The sequence below is a fragment of the Canis lupus genome, chromosome 9 (assembly GCF_048164855.1).
Source record: "Canis lupus baileyi chromosome 9, mCanLup2.hap1, whole genome shotgun sequence".
Lineage (NCBI taxonomy): Eukaryota > Metazoa > Chordata > Mammalia > Carnivora > Canidae > Canis > Canis lupus.
The window spans coordinates 42,067,651-42,089,708 of record NC_132846.1 but is presented as its reverse complement, the minus strand read 5'-3'; the positions used below and the strand labels follow the sequence as shown (position 1 = coordinate 42,089,708).

The 22,058-nt window shown below is 35.8% G+C and overlaps 1 protein-coding gene across 14 annotated transcripts in view; it reads right to left on the bottom strand.

Moving 5' to 3' along the window:
• The window catches only part of GPHN (gephyrin), a 625,629-nt gene that overhangs the window by 581,051 nt on the left and 22,520 nt on the right, over positions 1 to 22,058 (bottom strand). The window lies entirely within an intron of this gene.

Here is a 22,058-nt window from a genome sequence, read left to right as displayed (position 1 = left end):
CATATAATCTGACACTGAGACCTCAACTACGTTACCGTTTTTTTTTTCCTTTTCAACTTTTTATTTAAATTCTATTTAGTTAACATACAGTACAATATTGGCTTCGGGAGGAGAATTCAGTGATTCATCACTTACAGTACTAAGTGCTCAACATGACAACTGCTCTCCTTGATACCCATCATCCACCAACCTTCCTCTATCAACACTGTTTATTCTCTAAGAGTCTCTTATACTTTGTTTCCCCACTCTGTTTTCCCCCTCCTTAAGTTCATTTATTTTGTTTCTTAAATTCCACATGAGTGAAATCATAGTATTTGTCTTTTTCTAACTCATTTCACTGAGCATAATATATTCTAGCTCCATCCATGTCATTGAGAATGGCAAGATCTCATTCTTTTTGATGGCTGTAATATTCCATTGTGTATATATTCCACATCTTTATCCATTCATCATTTGATGGACATTTGGGGTGTTTCCATAGTTTGGTTATTATTGATAATACTGCTCAACTACCTTTCTTGTAATTTAATACTTTGGTCTTATTCCTGACAAAACATGGAGGCTTTGAGAACAAAAATATACTACCTTCAAAAATTATGTAGTATGATTTAATGTAAAAAAAAAAATCTTCTTCCCTCTAGAAGATTTCCCTTAGAAGTGATCACAATTCTGCCAATACAACTGAAGACAAATTTCTAGAGATGTAATTTATATAAGCAGTCATTCTATTGATAAGTGCCAAGTATTCAAAGTATTGTTCATTTAAATCAGTGTTGACTTGCCCTAAAGTGGTAATTACAAGTCACTTTGTATTAAGCCATCATTTTATCATTATATTCTTGACAAAGCTTGGGAAAACATTTTAATATCTTAGTACTTATTAAACATTATTAATTTGTTTTTTTAATTAGAACATGCATCAGAGGCTGAAGCAGAAGTCTTTGTATATTCTAGCACCCAAACATGCTATGATAATTGCCCTGAAGGAACATCAATTTAAAACAGCAATGAAATAAAATGTATGTCTGTAAATCTTCAATGAATTGAGGTACGCCTGGGTGGCTGAGTGAGTTAGGCATCTGCCTTTAGCTCAGGTCATGATCTCAGAGTCCTGGGATTGAGTGCAATTTGGGCTCCCTGATCAAGGGAGAGTCTGCTTCTTCCATTCGCTCTGCTCCTCCCCACTCCCAGCTTGTGCTATCTCTCAAATAAATAAATAGAATCTTAAAAAAAATCTTCAATAAATTCAATATTAAATGTTCAATATATTTAATATGACTATATAAACAGATTTTTAAAACTAGTTTTTTTTTAAGATTATTTATTTATTCATGAGAAACAGAGAGAGAGAGAGAGAGAGAGGCAGAGACTCACAGGCAGAGGGAGAAGCAGACTTCATGCAGGGAACCCATGCGGAACTTGATCCCGGGTCTCCAGGATCAGCCCTGAGCTGAAGGCAGACGCTAAACTGCTGAGCCATCCAGGCTGCCGTAAAACTAGTTTTTAAATTGAGGAACTTCGGGCACCTGGGCAGCTCAGTCAGTTAAGCATATGCCTTCAGCTCAGGTCATGATCCCATAGTCCTGGAATCAAGCCCCACATCTGGCTCCCTGCTCAGCAGGGAATCTACTTCTCCTTCTTCCTCTACCTCTCCCCTTGCTTGTACCCTCTATCTCTCTCAACTCTCTCAAGTAAATAAATAAAATCTTTAAAAATAAATAAATAAATGGAGGAATTTATAATTTGGGGCCAAAAGTTAGGCTTACACTAATGTCTCAAAAATCAGTGGATCTGAATATAAACTAGTTTCCTTTCATTTTTCAAATCAGAATATATACCTAAGAAGGAATATCTAGTGGGATTATTTAGATATTTCTAATCATGTCCTTCCATCTCCACTGTTTTTTGTAATCCCTTCACATACTCTGACTTCAAAAAAATATTCTGCTTTGAACTTCCTATCAAGATGACATAGTAAGTTTATATTTAGACTCACCTCATCACAGCCCCAGACACATGGTAATGACAAAAGAGAAAAGAAGAAAACTGCTGGGGCCCGGCAGGGTGAGGGTTGGGGTAGATTTAGCTAGCCTTTAAAAAAAAGAGGGGACACTTGGGTGGCTCAGTGGTTTAGCGCCTGCCTTCAGCCCAGGGCATGATCCTAGAGTTCCGGGATCGAGTCCTGCATCAGGCTCCCTGTATGGAGCCTGCTTTTCCCTCTGCCTATGTCTCTGCCTCTCTCTCTCTGCGTCTCTCATGAATAAATAAATAAAATCTTAAAAAAAAAAAAATACGACAACTCAACTGAAAAATGGGCAAAAGACTTGAGCAGATATTTCACCAAACAGGATATATGGATAGAAAATAAGCACATGTAAATATGTTCAACATCATTAGCCAAGAGAGAAATGCAAATTGCAATAAGATATCAGTACACACCTATCAAAGACTAAAATAAAATATTGACAATAACAAGTGCTACTGAGGATGTAGAGCAATTAGAATTTCATACATTGTTGGGGGATGCAAAATGGCACCGCCACTCAGGAAAACAGTTCGGCAGTTTCTTCCAAGTTAAACATACACTTAGCATAGGACTTGGCAATCCCACTCCTAGGTATTTACCCTAGAGAAACAAAAACACATGTTCCACAAAAACTGTATATGAATGTTTATAGCAGCTTTGGTAAAAAAAAAAAAAACTCCAAAAAACAACAACAAAAAGCACCAAAATGTCCTTCAACTGGTGAATGGATGAACAAACTGTGGTACATCTATACAACAAAATACTACTCAGAAAAAGGAATGAACTATTCATAAATGCAACAATTTGGATGAATCTCAAAAACATTATGCAGAATGAAAGAAAACAGTCTCGCAAAAAGCTAAATAATGTATGATTCCACTAATATGACATTCTTGAAAAGATAAAACTACAGTGACAAAGAACAGAACAGTGGTTGCCAGAGTTTATAGATAGGGGAGCATATGACGAAATGAAACAGCACATAAAGGGATTTGGTCTGATGGGATTGTTCTATATCCTTACTATGGTCACCATGGTGACCATGGTGTGTTAAAATCCACACAACTATGCCAAAAAAAGGTGAGGGGGGGAAACAGGTAAAATGGGATTAAGCATACAGTTATCTTGATGAGCACTAAGTAATATATGGAATTGCTGAATCACTATATTTTACATGTGAAACTAATATAACACTATGTCAACTACACTGGAATTAATATTGAAAAAAAACAAAAAATTAAGGATTAAATATGCATTTACATAAATATTTTACTAATTACATAAAAAGCATTTAAGTGTTTATATATTTTAAGAATTACGTAAAAAGTATTTAAATATTTGTGTATATATATTCCCCACATTCTTATTCTGTAGTCCAGAAATAAGATGAACGGAGCTAAAGCTACAAACATATTGAGCTCCTTTGTACAGAAAAAGCAGTAGCAGAATATCAGTTCCTATAGGGTAATAGCAACTAAAGTTCACTAGCTCTAGCAAAGACCTGTACAGCTAGATTCACTATTTGAACTTACACCTTAAATCGCTACTACACCACTACAACCCTAGCCTCTGGAAAGAAGGCTGGGGGTAGAAAATAAAACTATTGTCAAACTACTACCGGGACTAACACTCTGGAGGAATCACAAGGAAAGAGCCTCAAAACCTGCAAAGATATTCCCTCAAGTTGCTGACTTCTCCTAAACTGCACATACACAAGGCAAAACTCTAAGAACGCTAGAAGAAAATTGCAGCTGAGAAGCTAAAGATCTGAGCCAAGATTTTAGTAGCCTCACAACTGAGAAGACTGTCATTTAAGGCCTGTTCATTTAAAAGGACCCTGGCCTTTAACCTGAGACTTAACAATGGCCTAGGTTTAGGACTACAGGCTCTAGTATGCAGTAAGATCAAAAGAGAAATTGATCAACCCTAACAATGCCTAAAACTAATCCTCAACAGATCACAGATGATTTACAAAACAGGCATAAAGTATCTGACATCAAAATATTACCCCTGTTTTCTTAAGAATAAACCTTCAAATTCTTCTGTTCCTACTACATGGATTAAAACAGCTAAATCAGTTGAAGCCAGTTTATGTCTCATAGTATTTCAGTATTCATATAGCTATTGCTCTGATCTCTACTAACAAACAACTTTACATTCTATCCTTTCTCTTTCCCACTCATGAATTTAGCTTCTACAAGCTAACTCAACCTAATGAAATTTTATTAGTTCAGCTGTTCTGCTAAATCATTTTCCTAATTCCAATCAGATTAGATGAAATAATTTTTATACACAAAAGATAAAAAGATTGCTAATCACTCTATTATTGGGATTCTCTTGAATCAGGGTCCTCTCCTAAGTCCAAATGGCTATGGTTGGAAAGAATGTATCAAGAGATACAAAATGCACATCTCCTGGGCATAATTCTTGTGCAAAGGCCAATAATACAAAAGTCATATCGCTTAAAAAGATATGTAGGTAGAAAAGTAATTAATCACTCTAGAGCCTAGGATTAAAGGCCACCAGAGTAGTCTTAAATATAATACTTGTGCTCTCAACCTCCTTTAAAATCATTCAATGCATACTATCAACTATATATGAATAATAATATGCCGAATGGCAAATATTTGTATAAAAAAAGGTCCCCATACTCAAGTAGTATGCAATCTAGTTGAATAATATTCATATACATGAAACATTTAAACAATAAAACAGGATAGAATGTGATTAAATGCTAAAATGAATAGAAGCCACTAAAAGTGAGAATTTTAAAAAGGTTTTATAATAATTTTAGATACTCATCACATAAAAATGCTTTAGTAGTTACTTGTTCATGAGCAAATAAGTTCATGTTCACTATAGCAGAGAAATCCCAAATGCTAAGACAAGCCCTATTTTTTAAGATATCTCTATTTCAGATGATTTTGTGTGAGCTTATTCTTACACTTATTTAGTAGTACAATCAGCATAAAAATGGAATCCATCTCTGTGTACTCTTTCAAAAGAATGATTCTTTTAAAAATAGGATGTATTTACTTGTTAAATAAATATTTATTAAGCATCTGCTGTATGCCAGACACTGTGATAGATGCTAGGGAGATAGAGTGATAAACAACATAGACATTTGTAAAATAGCCACTTCATTCCCCTACTGATAAACATTTATGAATATTATAGCAATTAGGGAAGAAGATGAAAATTATTACTTGGTAATATTATAGAACTTAAACAATTTAAACAAATGTGTGCATAAACGTGCATATGTATGTTTGATACAATATACCATATGTGTAATATACCATTCTATGTAATCTACCATATGTTCAGGATCTGCTACAGAGATATTATTTTGTGACATAATAACCTAACATTAGGTATTTATGCTACTACCATCTTCTGGTTTGTTTGTTTGTTTTCTGTTTTTAAACTAGTAACTTGTTTATCTTCACATTCTGAATTTCAGAATTCTGAATCCACTTTTGTTCCAAAATTTTAAATCTATACATTATCTGTCACAATGAATAGACATTTTTTCAAAGAAGACATACAGATGGTCAATAGACACATAAAACGATGCTCAATATCACTTATCAGGAAAATGCAAATCAAAACTATAATGAGATATTACCTCACATCTGTCAGAATGGCTCAAATCAACAACACAAGAAACAACAGGTGTTAGCAAGTGGAGAAAAGGGAACTCTCTTGCACTGTTGGTGGGAATGCAAAGTGGTGCAGCCACTCTGGAAAACAGTATGGAGGTTCCTCAAAGGTGTATTTTTTTTTTAAGATTTTATTTATTTATTCATGAGAGACAGAGAGAGAGAGGCAGAGACACAGGCGGAGAGGCAGGCTCCATGCAGGGAGCCCAATGTGGGACTCGATCCCAGGACTCTAGGATCATGCCCTGGCCTGAAGGCAAGTGCTCAACCACTGAGCCACCCAGGTGTCCCTCCTCAAAAGTTTAAAAACAGAACTACTCTATGCTCCAGCAATTGCACTACTAGATACTTACCCCAGGAATATAAAAATAATAACCCAAAGGGATACATGCATGTTTATAGCAGTATTCTCTACAATAGCCAAATTATAGAAACAGCCCAAGTATCCATCAACTGATGAATGAATTTTAAAAATGTAGTGTGTGTGTTCATGAGCAATAGGAAAGAATATTACTCAGCCATAAGAAAGAATAAAGTCTTGCCATTTGCAACCAGGTGGATGGAGCTAGGAAGTACCATGCTACATGAAGTCAGTCAGTCAGAGAAAGACAAATACCTATGATTTCTCTCATACGTGGAATTTAAGAAACAAAACAGATAAGCATAGGGGAAGGGGAAAAAAAGAGAAGGAAGCAAACATAAGATACTCTTTACTATAGAGAACAAAGTGATGAGGATTAAGGAGTGCACTTGCTGTGATAAGCACTGGTTGTGTATGCAAGTACTGAATCACTATATTGTATACCTGAAACTAATATTACATTATATTAACTAACTAGAATCTAAATAAAATTTAAAACCTTTAGAGAACAAACTGATGGTCGCCAGAAGGGAGGTGAGTGAGGGAACGGGGTACTAGGTGATGGGGATTAAGAAGTGTACTTATCATGATGAACACTGGGTGATGTATGAAAGTGTTAAATCACAATATTGTATACTTGAAACTAATATAACACTCTATGTTAATTATACTTAAGTAAAAACATTAAGAAAAATATATATTATCTGTCACATATTGGCTGAGAACTATCGATACCTTTATATTACACCATGTATGTACTATTCTACCTATTCTTGACATAAAAATCTTTACTGGAAGATTTATTCTATTTAGTATGAATGAAATCCTTAATAATCATTTTAACAGAATGAAAATGAGATTATTAAAATCATTTTAAAGGCTCTGAACAGGGGATCCCTGGGTGGCGCAGCAGTTTAGCGCCTGCCTTTGGCCCAGGGCACAATCCTGGAGACCCGGGATCGAATCCCACATCGGGCTCCCGGTACATGGAGCCTGCTTCTCCCTCTGCCTGTGTCTCTGCCTCTCTCTCTCTCTCTGTGTGACTATCATAAATAAATAAAAATTTAAAAACTAAAATTAAAAAAATAAAGGCTCTGAACATCTGATTCCCTGACTATATAACTGACATTATAAGAGCAAAGCACAGGTAAAATACAATAATCTTATAGATTCTGTACTTAATTTAAAATGTCATTAGTCCCGTTGTTGCATTGGCCATTCTACAGAACCTGACCTCCTGCTCATTTCTGCCAGCATTTCTGTCCTTGATTACACATCCTAGAATAAATAATAAATCCATGTGGTTTTCAAACATTAAAAACCCAGAATGTCCAGAAAAATATCCTAAATTGTAAGCTGTTAGATAAGTAGCCAAATATTTTTAATTTGTGCTTAATTATATCTATACCATTTCATAATCAAGATGAAATAAAATAAGACAACTTTTTGATAAAACTTTTAAAAAGGAAGATAAAGAAGCCAAGGAAATAAAATTCATATTAAAACCAATAATCTAAATTAACCAAAAATTTAAATGAAATCATAAAAAGAACCTAATGAGGGCAGCCCTGGTGGTGCAGCGGTTTGGCGCCGCCTGCAGCCTGGGGTGTGATCCTGGAGACCAGGGATCAAGTCCCACATCGGGCTTCCTGCATGGAGCCTGCTTCTCCCTCTCCCTGTGTCTCTGCCTCTCTCTCTGTGTGTCTATGAATAAATAAATAAAATATTTAAAAAAAAGAACCTAATGAGCATTCTAGAATTTAAAAGTACTCTATTTGAAATTTAAAGTTCAGTGGAGGGGTTTAGCAATAATATACTGGAGATGGCAGAAGAAAGTGAAGTTGAAAACCAATCAATTAAAATTATCCAGCCTTGCAGAGAGAAAAAGGACTGAAGAAAAATGAATAAAACTTCAAGGACCTATGGGCCAATATGAGATAACGTAAAATATGTACAATTGTGTCCCAGAGGAAAAAAGAGTGAGACTCGGGCCAAAGAAATATTTAAAAAATAATGGCCCAAAACTTCCCAAATATGATGAAAAACACCAACTTTCAAGGAGTATAGCCAATCCCAAACAGAATAAATATAGAGAGAATCACATCTGGGTATATCATAGCCAAACTGATAAAAACCAAAAATAAAGGGAAAAAATATTGAATGCAGTCAGAGAAGGGGGAAAAAAGGAGGAAGAAAAAGACATATATCACGCATAAGACAAACAAGGATGACCACTAACTTCTCATCGGAGATCAGAAAACAATACAATGATGTCTTCAGTGTACCAGGATTGGGGAGTGCCAAAGTGGAAGCAACCTAAAGTTTTACATTTAGCAAAAATACCCTTCAAAAGTAGGGTGAGATAAAGATACTTTCCGCTAAACAAAAACTGAGAGAATGCTTGCCAGCCTATCTACGCAATAAGAAATGCTAAAGAATGTCCTTCAGGCCAAAGAGAAAGGATACCAAATGAATAGACTTACAGGAAGGAACAAAGAGCATCAGAAACGGAAAATAAGTGAGTAAACATAAAGACTATGTTTTTGTCTCATAATTTGCTTATAAATCAAATAACTATTCAATACAAAACATAACAACAAGGTGAGGTATATAACATACACAGAAGTAAAATATATAATGAAAATTACCCCAAAAGAGGGCAAGAAAACGGAATTATACTGTTTTAAGGTCTTAAATTGGGAGTTGGAATGAGGAAGCAGGGTGGGTCAAGTGGAAAATGAGATATCAATAGAGAAATGTAGGAAAGGTGAAATGTGAGGTAACTTTCCAAGGAAATGGAAATATTATCTTGCTTGCCTTGGTGGTCATAAAGAAATAAGTAAATGAATTTTCAGACATACTAGGGAATCAGACAGTAATGAGTAAATAAACATTGAGAAGAATAAATGGAAGATGTCTAACATAACTTCAAGTTTTCTGGATTACAGAGCTGTCAATCCCCCTTAACCAAGTTAAGGGGGAGCTACAGTTAAAGGCTTCAAGGTTAAAGGTTATGAGTTCTGTTTTGGGCATGTGCCTAGAGGATATCCAAATGGAAAAGAGAACAAGGAATAGAATGTAAGCATTTGGAGAGAAAAACTTTCTAGCTCAGACTCAGACACAAGAAGCAAGAACATAAAAGTGGTAGTTAAGGTAATAAGTATGTGAAAGATTACCCAAAAATGATATCTAGGGTAAGATGGACTAAGGACCAGGGACAGTGCACTAGTAAATACAATTTTTTAACACATAGGAAGAAAAACACCTTAAAAATGAGAAGTAGTCATAAATACAGGTGATAAACAAGAAAACAGTGTCACTGAAAGAGGATAACAGAGTTTCAAGGAAAAACTGATCAGCAGATCAAATCCTATGGAAAAACTACATCAAGATAAACAGATGAATATGAAAGAACCAAAGGAAATTTCTAGGTGCAAGAAGCAAAAATGAAATGGAAACCAAGGGCAGCCCGGGTGGCTCAGCAGTTTAGCGCCGCCTTCAGCCCAGGGTGTGATCCTGGAAACCCGGGATCGAGTCCCACGTCAGGCTCCCTGCATGGAGCCTGCTTCTCCCTCTGCCTGTGTCTCTGATTCTCTCTCTTTCTCTCTGTGTCTCTCGTGAGTAAATTAATAAAATCTTTAAAAAAAAAAAAAAAAAAAAAAAAAGAAAGAAAGAAAAAAAGAAATGGAAACCAATAAGAGTAAATAGGACTCCTGGTAAGTAGCCCCTGTAGGTATAAATCCCATATATACATCTTAAGGACTACAGTTTTAATGCCTACTCCCAAAGTAATGGCAGTTGGAGCATTGTTGGCCCTAGGCTTCTTGCTCAAAGCCAAATGTCAGAAAGAAGCTATTACTCTCATGAAGAACTAGGAAAACATTGGTCACTGGCCCTCAGACAGAACATGGAAGCTGGTGATTCACCTGTGGGTAGAAAAAAAAGACAACTTTAAAATTAGAGATGGAATATGGAATCAGGGATCACTTTGACAAGACAGAAAAGACTTGAGTATGTGTATCAGTTATTTTTTGCTATATAACAAACTACTCAAACTTGGTGGCTTAAAATATAACTAATTTATAATTCCATAGATTGAATGGATAGTTGATATAAAACTTAAAGGACAAGTTAGCTCAGTTAAATTCTGTGGGGCTTGCTCACACATCAATTTATGTCAGCTGGTACCTAGATGATGGCCTCCCTGACATGTCTGTCAATGGATACCCTGTCAGTTGGGGCAACAGAGGTGACTGGATGATGTATGTACCTTAACATGCTGGGAGCTAATACAGGCTTCTATAGAGCAAGGAGTGGGAAAGCTCCAAAAAACAAGAAAAAGCTACAAGACCTCTTCAGTCCTTGGATCACGACTTGCAAGATAGTCCTTAGCCATATTCAACTGGTCAAAGCAAAAAACAAGGCAAGCTCAGACTCAAGGGATAAGACAAACAGCCTTACCTCACAAAGAGAGAAGAATCAAAAAATTGTGCCCATATTTGCAATTTACTACAGTGTTTAGTAAAGAAATTATACAAAAAAGAGGTAGCTTACTAACAACGAAATAAAAGAGTTGATGGTCCTTGAAAATGTGAAGCTGACCGGATGCAGAGAACTGTAAAATAGGTACCAAATAACCAACCACCAAAGAAACTTAGAAGGTGAGACTTGATGAGAATTTCTTTAAAAGATAAGAAGGGTTCATATTATGTAGCCTTACTACTGAAACAATCACCATGAAAAAGCCTAAATGGAGTTGCCAAAGATGTCATCAGGGGGAAAAAATTGACTTTTTTAAAGCTAAGCTAACATAACTCAAGGGCTTCACAAAATGTTAACCAAAGTTGACTGGATAACATATTAATATTAGCATACCGGGAAATATCTTACCTTAGCATTATTTTACATGAATAAATTTTTCAATGATATTTCTTTTCATTAATTCAAATTGATAATGCTTGGGTTTTTTTCCAAATTTTTATTTAACTTCTGGTTTTTTAAACATATAGCGTAATATTGGTGTCAGGAGTATAATTTAGTGATTTATCACTTACATGTAAACACCCAGAGCTCAACACAAGTGCCCTCCTTAATTCCTTAATACCCATCACCCATTTAGCCTGCTCACTTCCCCTCCAAAGAACCTCCAGTTCTCTATAGTTAACAGTCTCTTATGTTTGCTTCCCTCTTTTTTTTTTCTCCATCCTTTTATGTTCATCTATTTTGTTTCTTAAATTCCACACATGAGTAAAATCATAGGTATTTGTCTTTGTCTGACTGACTTATTTCACTGAGCATAATACCTTCTAGCACCATCTACATGGTTGCATATGGCAAGATTTCACTCTTTTTGATGGCTGAGTAATAGTCCACTGTATACATACCACATCTTTATCCATTCATCACCTATGGACATTTAAGCTTTTTCCATAATTTGATTACTGTTGATAATGCTGCTATAAGCATCAATAACACTTGTTTTAGAAAGGTTAGGAACTTCAACAGGTTCACTGGAAAAGAAGATATTTCAATGCCATCTTCCTATCAGTTAAACCAAAATATTTAAATTTGCTATCATTTCATCAGAAACAAGCCAAAAACCACAAACTCATAGGTTTATATTAACTGAATATAGTAACTTAAAAACTATCTTAGATACTTGAATAATTTCAGCATTCTTTCGAAAAGTTAAACAAAGTTTCACTTTACTAATTCTAGTAAGTAGGTAACATCGAATGTAAGATTTTGAAATATCTTTTTTAAATTCCTTCACTCGGGATCCCTGGGTGGTGCAGCGGTTTGGCGCCTGCCATTGGTCCAGGGCGTGATCCTGGAGACCGGGGATCGAATCCCACGTCGGGCTCCCGGTGCATGGAGCCTGCTTCTCCCTCTGCCTATGTCTCTGCCTCTCTCTCTCTCTCTGTGTGTTACTATCATAAACAAATAAAAAATTTTAAATAAATAAGTAAATAAATAAATTCCTTCACTCAAAAACACTAATTTCATTCAAATAGCTAATTAGGTATTAAGTCATTTATCTCATTGAAATAAAGTTGTATATGCTAATAATAATATTTTGTGGGATTAGTAACATGGATAAACCAGACTACTCAGGTTGAAATTCTAACTCTACAAGTAAGCTACATGATTTAGATATATCATTCTAATTCTCTGTGCCTTAGTTTCCTCACCTGTAACACTGGGATGATAGGCAGTACTAATCTCATCAAGTTATTAACTTCAACTGAGCTAATAAATGTAAAGTACTCAGTACCGAGCCTTTTATATAGTAAGCATGATATAAGTGTTAATGATGATTATTATTAGAGGTTTTCTCATGTTAGATAGAAAAGCCCTGGATTAAGGCTTACATTCTAATTCTGCCACTTACTACATCTCTGAGCAATTTACTTGATTTATCTTTCCTTACCCAAAAAAATGGTGGATCCCACGGTCTCTTTCAGTTTAAGAATCTCTGATTAATTTGTACATTAAGGAAAAAATTCACAGCTACTTCACAATTACTTCTCTCTTCTCATTAAATTAGGAGCTCATATCATCTCTTTTCCCCACTCATTCTAAAATTATTTATTTCTCCCTTTACTTCTCATTTCTTTTCATTCATTTTAATATTTGACTATTTTTCTTCAGATTCACTAGTCCATTTTCTTATTTGTCTCTGATGATATTTTCCTAGGGGCTTGATACAATTGCATTTTTACTTGTCTCTCCTCAGTCAGACCATTTCCTAAATTCCAGTCTAATCAAGGTCTCTGTCACACTGAGGTAATAAGAATTCCAATAGCACAACATTTTTACAGTATTTGTACATTCTTCCATTTGAGTCTCATAAGCATCACGCTGTAAAAAGTTATCATGCCAAGAGTAAGAATGTGATCTGATTTACAACATAAAAAGCCAGGACATAAACCTATGATAAATACCTTAGAATGCTATTTTTATATGTTATTTGTCATTGTCTTACTAAAATGAGCATGAAGTTAGTTATTAAGAAGACCTAATTTTGAGCACTAACTCTGATATTTACTGTTTGACCTTGCATAGGATATACTACCACTCTGAACCTGTTTCCACATATGTAATATTTAGATAACAAAGTTTTGTAAGAACAAAACAACAACAAAATATGCTTTGTAAAGTAAGGGACTATGATTTTTCAACACCTTGTTGCCAAAACCCGTCTATCTCTGATTTATCACATAAGTATATTTTCTCCCCTTGACCCATGTAGCATAAGACTATATCCATTTTTACTCACTGTTCTGAATTAACCTCCTGTTTCTCAAACTCTTTTTTCTTTTGATCTACAGAAGAGATCTTCCATTTAGAAAAACATATTCCACTGAACAGAGCTAATATGGTCACCCAAAAATTTGAGCCAGAAACTACAACTACACGCCAGAAACTGTGAACCAGAAAATAATAAATGGAGAAAAAGAAAAGAGACTTCCTAAAATGGGAGAAACATTATTAAAAGTAGCAGTCTGATAAACTTTTCACCCACCTACAAGAAACTAAGAGATTTTTTTTTTGCTCCTTTATTTTTTTTAAGATTTTATTTTATTTATTCATAGAGACAGAGAGAGAGAGAGAGAGAGAGAGAGAGAGGCAGAGACACAGGCAGAGGGAGAAGCAGGCACCACACAGAGAGCCTGACGTGGGACTCGATCCCAGGTCTCCAGGACCACGCCCCGGGCTGCAGGCGGCGCTAAACCGCTGCGCCACCGGGGCTGTCCTTTTTTGCTCCTTTAATACTAACTCCTCCCTCTCCTCTGTGAGGCAGAGAAAGACAACAGTAAGAATGAGGAAAAGCTGGGTTCAGTTGCAAAGGCTACAGCATGGAGAATGAAATAAACACAGCACTTCCTCATGTCCTACATAAAGCATCTTAGCATAACTAAGAAACAGAAGAAGAAAAAGAACAAAATTACTAAGCATGTACAACTTCCCCATTATTGTTTGAGGTTCAAGTATATTGTCACATTTAATATCTGCACAATCTTGAGAGGCAGACATTCTTATTTCACTCAGCAAATACTTCTTGGGCACCTATTACGCGCTAGGCACTGTTTCACTTACTAGGAATTTATCAGTACAGAACAAAAAGATGAAGATCCCTGCCCCGGTGAAGCTTATTCTAACAGAAGGGAAAGACAATAAACAATTAACTAAACATGTAAATTACAAAATATGTTAAATGGCAATAAATGGTACAGAAAAAAACTAGGGCAGATAAGGGGAATCAGGAATATATGTGAAAAAGAAAGGAAGTTGAAAAGGTGATATTTAAGAAAGTTGGTTGTGTGGTTCCCACTAGAGAATTCTGAGCAGGGAAGTGAAATATCCTACTTACTTTTTTAAGGGATCACTTGGCTACTGTGTTGAGAAAGACAGTAAGAGGGAATGGAAGAGGGCAACTGAAGACAAGTTACAAGGTTACTATAGCAACCCAGGTGAGAGATAGTAGTGGTTTGGATCAGGATAATAACAGAAGTAGTAAGAAACTGACATATTTCAAGTATATTTTCATATTTTGAGTGTAGGGCTTGATAAGCTTTTGATTACAAACTGGTTGTGGGACTAAGAAAGGGGAGAAACAAGGGTTGTTCCAACTAGAAAAATGTAGTAGACATTTACTCAGCTGGAAAATACTGTGGCAAGAGCAAGTTTTGAGTAGAAAATCAATAATTTGGGGACGCCTGGGTGGCTCAGCAGTTGACCTCTACCTTTGGCTCAGGGTGTGATCCTGGAGTCCTGGGATTGAGTCCCACATGGGACTCTCTGTGGGGAGCCTGCTTCTCCCTCTGCCTATGTCTCTGCCTCCCTCTCTCTCTGTGTCTCTCATGAATAAATAAATAAATTTTTACCAAAGAAAAGAAAATCAATAATTTAGAGACATATTAATTACACAGTGTTAGACATCCAAATGGCAATGGCAATATATATAAGTATGTGTTATTTATACATACATATATATGTGTGTGTATATATATGCATATATATATCCCTTATTTAACAGATATAGATAGATATGGGCATATGAGTGTGGAATTCAAGAGAAGGATCTTAAGTGGATATATAAATATAAATCTGGCAGCTGTCAGGATACAATTGGTGTTTAGAGCCATGGTCACAAGGGAGTGAGTACAGATAGAGAAGAGAAACAAAGACAAATACCCCAACTTTTAAGACACTGAGAAGAGAAGAAGGACAAGTGATACAGGAAGAAAAATCTTTTAAAGTATAATTTCCTAGAAGCAAAGTGAAGAAGAGATATGTAAGAGAGAATAATCAACTGTTACCAAATGTTGCTGCTAAATCAAGGGAGATGAGTATTAAGAAATTAATTTGAGATTTAACAATATGAAAGTCATCGGTAACCTTATTGAGATTAGTTTCAATGCGATGACAAAAGTGTAACTGTACTAGATTTAAAAGGAAATAAAAAAATGGAATTGGATAGAGTAAGCATAGACAACTCTTTCAAGTAGTCTGTTGTAAATGGAGAACAAATGAAGTGTTACCTGGTAAGGTAAGTAGGGTAAAATACAAAGATGTTTTAAAGATAGAAATAGCAATAGGTTTTGTCTTCTTACAGCAGTGATGCAGTGTTGAGAAAACTTTATGACATAGTAAGAGTGGAGAATTGACGGAGCAGCATTCTTTTTTTTAAAAAGATTTATTTATTTATTTTTATTTATGATAGACACAGAGAGAGAAAGAGGCACAGAGACACAGGAGGAGGGAGAAGCAAGCTCCATGCCGGGAACCCGACGTGGGACTCCATCCCGGGACTCCAGGACCGCGCCCTGGGCCAAAGGCAGGCGCCAAACCACTGAGCCACCCAGGGATCCCCTGGAGCAGCATTCTTACAGATGCGTAAAGAAACAAAATATAAGGCACAATAAAGTAACTGGCTTTAGAAAAGTTTAAATAGGTGACAATACACCTATTGGTAAGTGGGTAGAGGTGATAAAAGGAGTCTATGTAAGCCCTCTTCTGATGGCTTAAACTTTTTTCAGCGACATAAGCAAAATCATCAGCTGAGGGCAAAGATTAGAGATAAGATACCGTTGGGAGGTCTGATGAGAGAAAAGATGAAATAAGCCATATAAAACAAAAAAATTGGGATCCCTGGGTGGAGCAGCGGTTTAGCGCCTGCCTTTGGCCCAGGGCACGATCCTGGAGACCCAGGATCGAATCCCACATCAGGCTCCCGGTGCATGGAGCCTGCTTTCCCCTCTGCCTGTGTCTCTGCCTCTCTCTCTCTCTCTCTCTCTCTCTCTCTCTGTGAATATCATAAATAAATAAAAAATCAAAAAATCAATCAATCAATCAATCAATAAATAAAACAAAAAAATTAATGACCTAGGAAAATACAGTATGATTGTCAGGTAATATGAAGGACTCACTTGACATTTGTGACCATGAATTAAAGTAAAACTAATCAGCATGATTTTGCATTTTCCTTTAGACATACAGGTCCACAGGTACGGACTGGATTTAAAAGAAGATTGGATTTAACCTGGGTTGTACTTTTTCCACGTATGACCAAGTTAGAGTGAGACAAGAAACTTAAGAGTATATGCCAGGGAGCTGCAGATGTATGCTACAGACAATGAAAGACCATAAAATTCAAGTTGGATAAAAGAGGAAGTGAGGACTAAAGGAATTGAGGGACAATTAAAAGAAGGTAAGATCAATATATCAATTATTTGTTTTTATAAATACAACCTAAGTTGCCCAAATCACATAGCATATTAGTCACACACCTAGAACAGAATCTGAATCCAGATGTGCCTCATTCATTTTTTTTTTTTTTTATGATAGTCACAGAGAGAGAGAGAGGCAGAGACACAGGCAGAGGGAGAAGCAGGCTCCATGCACCGGGAGCCCGATGTGGGATTCGATCCCGGGTCTCCAGGATCGCGCCCTGGGCCAAAGGCAGGCGCCAAACCGCTGCGCCACCCAGGGATCCCGATGTGCCTCATTCAAATCACACTTTCCATGGTACCAACACCACCAAGCTGTCTTGTAAATTTAATTTTCTATTGGCATGTCAAATTCTACCAGGTTATACCTAGGCAAAATTACAAATTAGACCATTTTTCCCAGACCTCTTTTACTTCTTCCATGGCCCAAATGCTAAGAGCCTTTAGTGTCCAAACTCACAAATGAGTCTTACCCTCCCCAATTTGTACAAAATCACTTTCAATTTTCCCTACTGATGGATCCCCTTTATGAAAATCTGAAGCACTAAGAATTGCTCTTAATATAAAAATATCTATAGATGAATAAATAAACTCAACCTTCTTCATGGGTATTCTCATTCTAACAGGGTATCTGGTTAACTCACTTTAAACCCCACGGTGAAAAATATTAGAAATAGGTGAGCTGGATCAAGAACTTTTTTTTTTTAAGATTGTATTTATTTGAGAAGAGAGAGAAAGAGGCTGAGAGAGACATGAACAGGCAGAAGGGATAGAGTGAGAAGAGGAAGCAGAATCCCCACTGAGTAGGGAGCCCAATGTGGAACTTGACCCAAGGACACTGGGATCATGACCTGAGCCGAAGGCAGATGTTTAACCAACTGAGCCACTCGGGTGCCCTGGATCAAGAACTTTTTGTCAACTTTTATTTCTAGCACTCTCCCTTAAAAAAGATATCCTTTACAAAATCCTACAATTCTGATTTTTATCTCCTGTCAAAGAATGAGAAAGTGATTACACTCCATGCCATGGATGAGACCCAAACTTTTATGAAAGGTATCTTATATTTAGAAATTGAAATACTGAAAAAAAAAAAAGAAATTGAAATACTGTAAATTGAAAGTAATAAATAAGTAAATTGAAAATGAATTATAGTAAGTCTGGGACTACCTATCAAAGGAAGAACTAAATGTAACCAGTTTAAGGGCTCTTTTGTTATTGTGAACAAATGGTTAAAAAAATAAAATCTTATTTATAATTTATGTCAAGTCTATTATTTTCAAATAACCATCATGTTAGCATAATAAAAGGGTTTCAAATCCTTAACATACACAAAAGTATTATCACCGACGACCTTACAGGGCAGAAGGTAGGATTCTGTACTTATTTCCAGTTTACGTGTGTGGTAAATTTTATTACAATTTGTAATTATTCATTCCTTCAAAAAAGATAATCATCTCCACCTGTTCCTAAGTAAACTACAGTACTCCTATAGAGGTAAACATCTCTGCCCCATTTGACCTTAGCCATTGATTCGCATTGGCCAATGACATATAAACAAACATCCAAGCAGAAGTTTCAAGAGCCACTGTGTATTTCTGCCAAATCTCCTTTTTTCCCTGTTACAAGAACAGCATGTCCCAAATAGAAGTTGTTCACCAGCCTGGATCTCAGAATTAGAAGATACATGAAGCAAGTGCAAAGCCACTATCAACCTTCAGCTAACATGTAGCAAGAGCAAAAAAAAAAATTTGTTGTTGTTAAGTCAATGAAATACTGAGTAATCTATTATGTAGCATAACTCAGCAAAAGTTAACACAGCATATATTAATTTTATCATCAGAAAAAAATAGATTCCACTGCTTTCATCTTTAAGGACATCAGTTATTATTATGATAGCTCAACAAGAAAAAAATGAACTGCAACCATATTTTTAAGACGTCAGAGCTTATAAAGTAAGAAGTAGTAAATAAACAAATTCCAAAAAAAAAGAGGAGCCCTTCCTAGGTGAGTTGACAATCACCTGCTACTTCTTTCCTAGGAGTATTTAAACATTCTGGACATACATTGAAAACTGAGATTGGCCCAGGCAGAAGATTGGTAAAAACTGTAAGCAACAGAGGTTTTTAGTGTGGTGGACTAAAAGAAAGTGCCAAATGCAAGGCTAAAAAAGGACATTTGCTGAATTCTATGATGATGCAGGAGGCTAGGAGAATGAGCTAGAATGGCAGAGAGAAATATCCCTCAGTTTCATGGTACTTAGCAGAAAAGTTGCTAGAAAAGGGGAAATAACCACAAGCGATATATATGACAGGTTTCCAACATTTGCCTGAATTAAAGCAGTATGAAACAAGATATCAAAGAGCCAATATCAACAAAGAACACAGTCTCCTATAGTCTTTCAGGACTGAAAGAAAAACAACCTGACAGTCTCTCAGTCAAAAGCTAGTAGCTCAAGGTTGACAAATGAGAGATGACCAAATCTTACAAAAAATGCAATCCAGACTAACCCTGATGAAATTCAGTTCAATTCTTAATTAAATTGTGGTATCAGCACCTCACCCAATTGGTCCAACAGTCGAAAAGGAAAATCACCTCTGGAGGAAGATATCCTTTTCAGCCTCTACACAATTAAGTTACATAGTGTTTAGTATACAATTTTTTTAAATGAATGTCTATTAATATAATCACTCTACTTTTCATCAATATTTATGGTGTAATTTTACCTTTCTTAACACCATATGTGAGGAGACAAGAAAATATAACCTGTAATCATGACAAAAGAAGAAAATAAAAGCAGTCAGAGATGATGCAGATAGTGGTAAACAAAGACTTTAAAAAGCAGTTATTAATATGTTCATGAAAAAGAAAAAATCCTGGAGACCAGGGATCAAGTCCCACATCAGGCTCCCTGCATGAAGCCTGCTTCTCCCTCCGCCTGTGTCTTTGCCTCTGTGTGTGTGTGTATGTGTGTGTGTCTCATGAATAAATAAATAAAGTCTCTTAAAAAAAAAAAAAAGGAAAGAAAGAAATGGACAAAAAATATGTAAGTATGGACATAGTCAAGAAAAATGGAAATTTATTAAAAAAGAATCACACTGGGGGCTCCTGGAAGGCTCAGTTGGTTAAATGTCTGCCTTTGGCTAAGGTAATGAGTCTGAGGTCTTGGGACCGAGCCTGACATCAGGCTCCTTTGCTCGACAAGGAGTCTGCTTCTCCCTCTCTTTCTGCCCCTCCTCACTCCCACTTCTGCACTTGCATGCTCTCTCTCTCTCAAATAAATAAAATCTTGAGATGCATGGGTGGCTCAGTGGTTGAGTGTCTGCCTTTGGCTTAGGGCATGGTCCCAGGGTCCAGGGATCAAGTCCCGCATTGGGCTCCCTGCGGGGAGCCTGCTTTTCTCTCTGTGTCTCGCCTCTCTCTCTGTGGCTCTCATGAATAAATAAATAAAATCTTTAAATAAATAAATAAAATCTTTAAAAAAAAAGAATCACACAAGGACACTTGGGTGGCTCAGCTCGTTAAGCATCCAACTCTTTTTTTTTTTTTTAAGATTTTATTTATTTGAGAGAGAGAAAAAGAGAGCACAATTAGTAGGGAAGAGCAGAGAGACAGAAGCAAATTTCCTGCTGAACACCAGTCCAAAGTGGGACTCAATCCCAGAAACCTGGGATCATGACTTGAGCTAAAGGCAAACACTTAAATGACTGAGCCACCCAGGCACCCCTAAGGATCCAACACTTCAGCTCAGCTCAGGCCTTGATCTCAGGGTCATGGGTTCAAGGCACATGTCAGGCTCCACGCTGGGCATGGAACCTACTTTAGAAAAGGGCAGGGGGGATCAAGCCCTGTATCAGGCTCCACACTAAGAGAGAGTCTGCTTGTCCCTCTTCCTCCTCCTCTGCCTTCCCCTTGCTTGTGTTCTAATAAATAAATAAAATCTTTAAAAAAAAAAAAAAAGTCAATACAGATAGGTGACTCACAAAAGAGAAGAGAGAATAAGCACAAGAGACATTTGATATCTAATGAAGACAAAACATCTAATGAGACTGAGGAGACAGGAGAGAGATTAAGGTGGAAACAATAAATATTTCTTTAAAATTTTTCCTGAAAAAAAAAAAATAATAAAATAAAATAAAATAAAATTTTTCCTGAATTAGTGAAAAACATCAACCTAGTAAACTCAAAATGATATATAAAAGCAAACAAAATCATGCTTACACATCACACAAACTGTTATAAACTATAAACAAAAACAAAATCTTAAAACCAGTCAAGATATGCATATTACTTTTAAAGGAGCAAAAGACTGATGGCTAACTTAACAGAAATTACAGTAGCCAGAAAAGAAATATTTGTTGGGTTAAAAGAATAAAGATCCCAATCTAAAATTCTGTATGAGGAAAAATTTTCTTCAAAAAGAAGTCAAAATAGAGACAGTCACAGACAAAAGCTAAGAAACTATGCCCTTAGCAGATCAGCACTACTCAAAATATTAAAGGAATTTCCTCAAGCAAAAGGAAAATTATCCTAGATGGTAACAAAGAATTGCAAAAAAGAATGAAGGGCATTAGAAAGTGCTAAAAATAATGTCTATGCAGTTTATAACACATGTTGAAGTAAAATATATGAAAAACTAGCACTTAGAGTAGAGGGAGTAAATGAAATTAAACCATGTTAAGTTTTCTGTTGTTTGATAAGTGGTAAAAGTATTAAGATAAAACTAATTATCTATTAAAATAATACTAATTACTTAGTATTCAGTAATTATAATTACTTTTAATAAATCAAAAGTACTTATTAAAATCTCTATGATAACTAAAAAGGTATAAAGAAGATTTAACCAAGAAGTTAATTTGTAAAAATGAAATTTAGAAAGTTGACAAATCAAAAAATAGGAAAGGAAGAATTAAAAAAAAAAAAGAACATTTGAGATAGACAGAAAAGAACTAAAGAAATGACAGATTCCTCCTCAACCATATTAGTAATTACATTAAATGTAAACAATAAACACTCCAGGTACAACACAAAGATTATCAAACTGGATCAAACATGACCCAATAATAAGCTATTTCCAAAAGACATACCTCAAATATGAGAATACAGATAGGTTGAAATAAAATGAAGGAAAAAAATTAACCCCAGAAATACTGATGAAAAGAAAGAATGAATTATTATATTCAAGTTCAAAGTAGACTGCAAGGCAGGAAATATTACTAGAGATAAAGAAGGACATTTCATAACAACATAATGGTTTAACATCAATTGTAACAATCGTA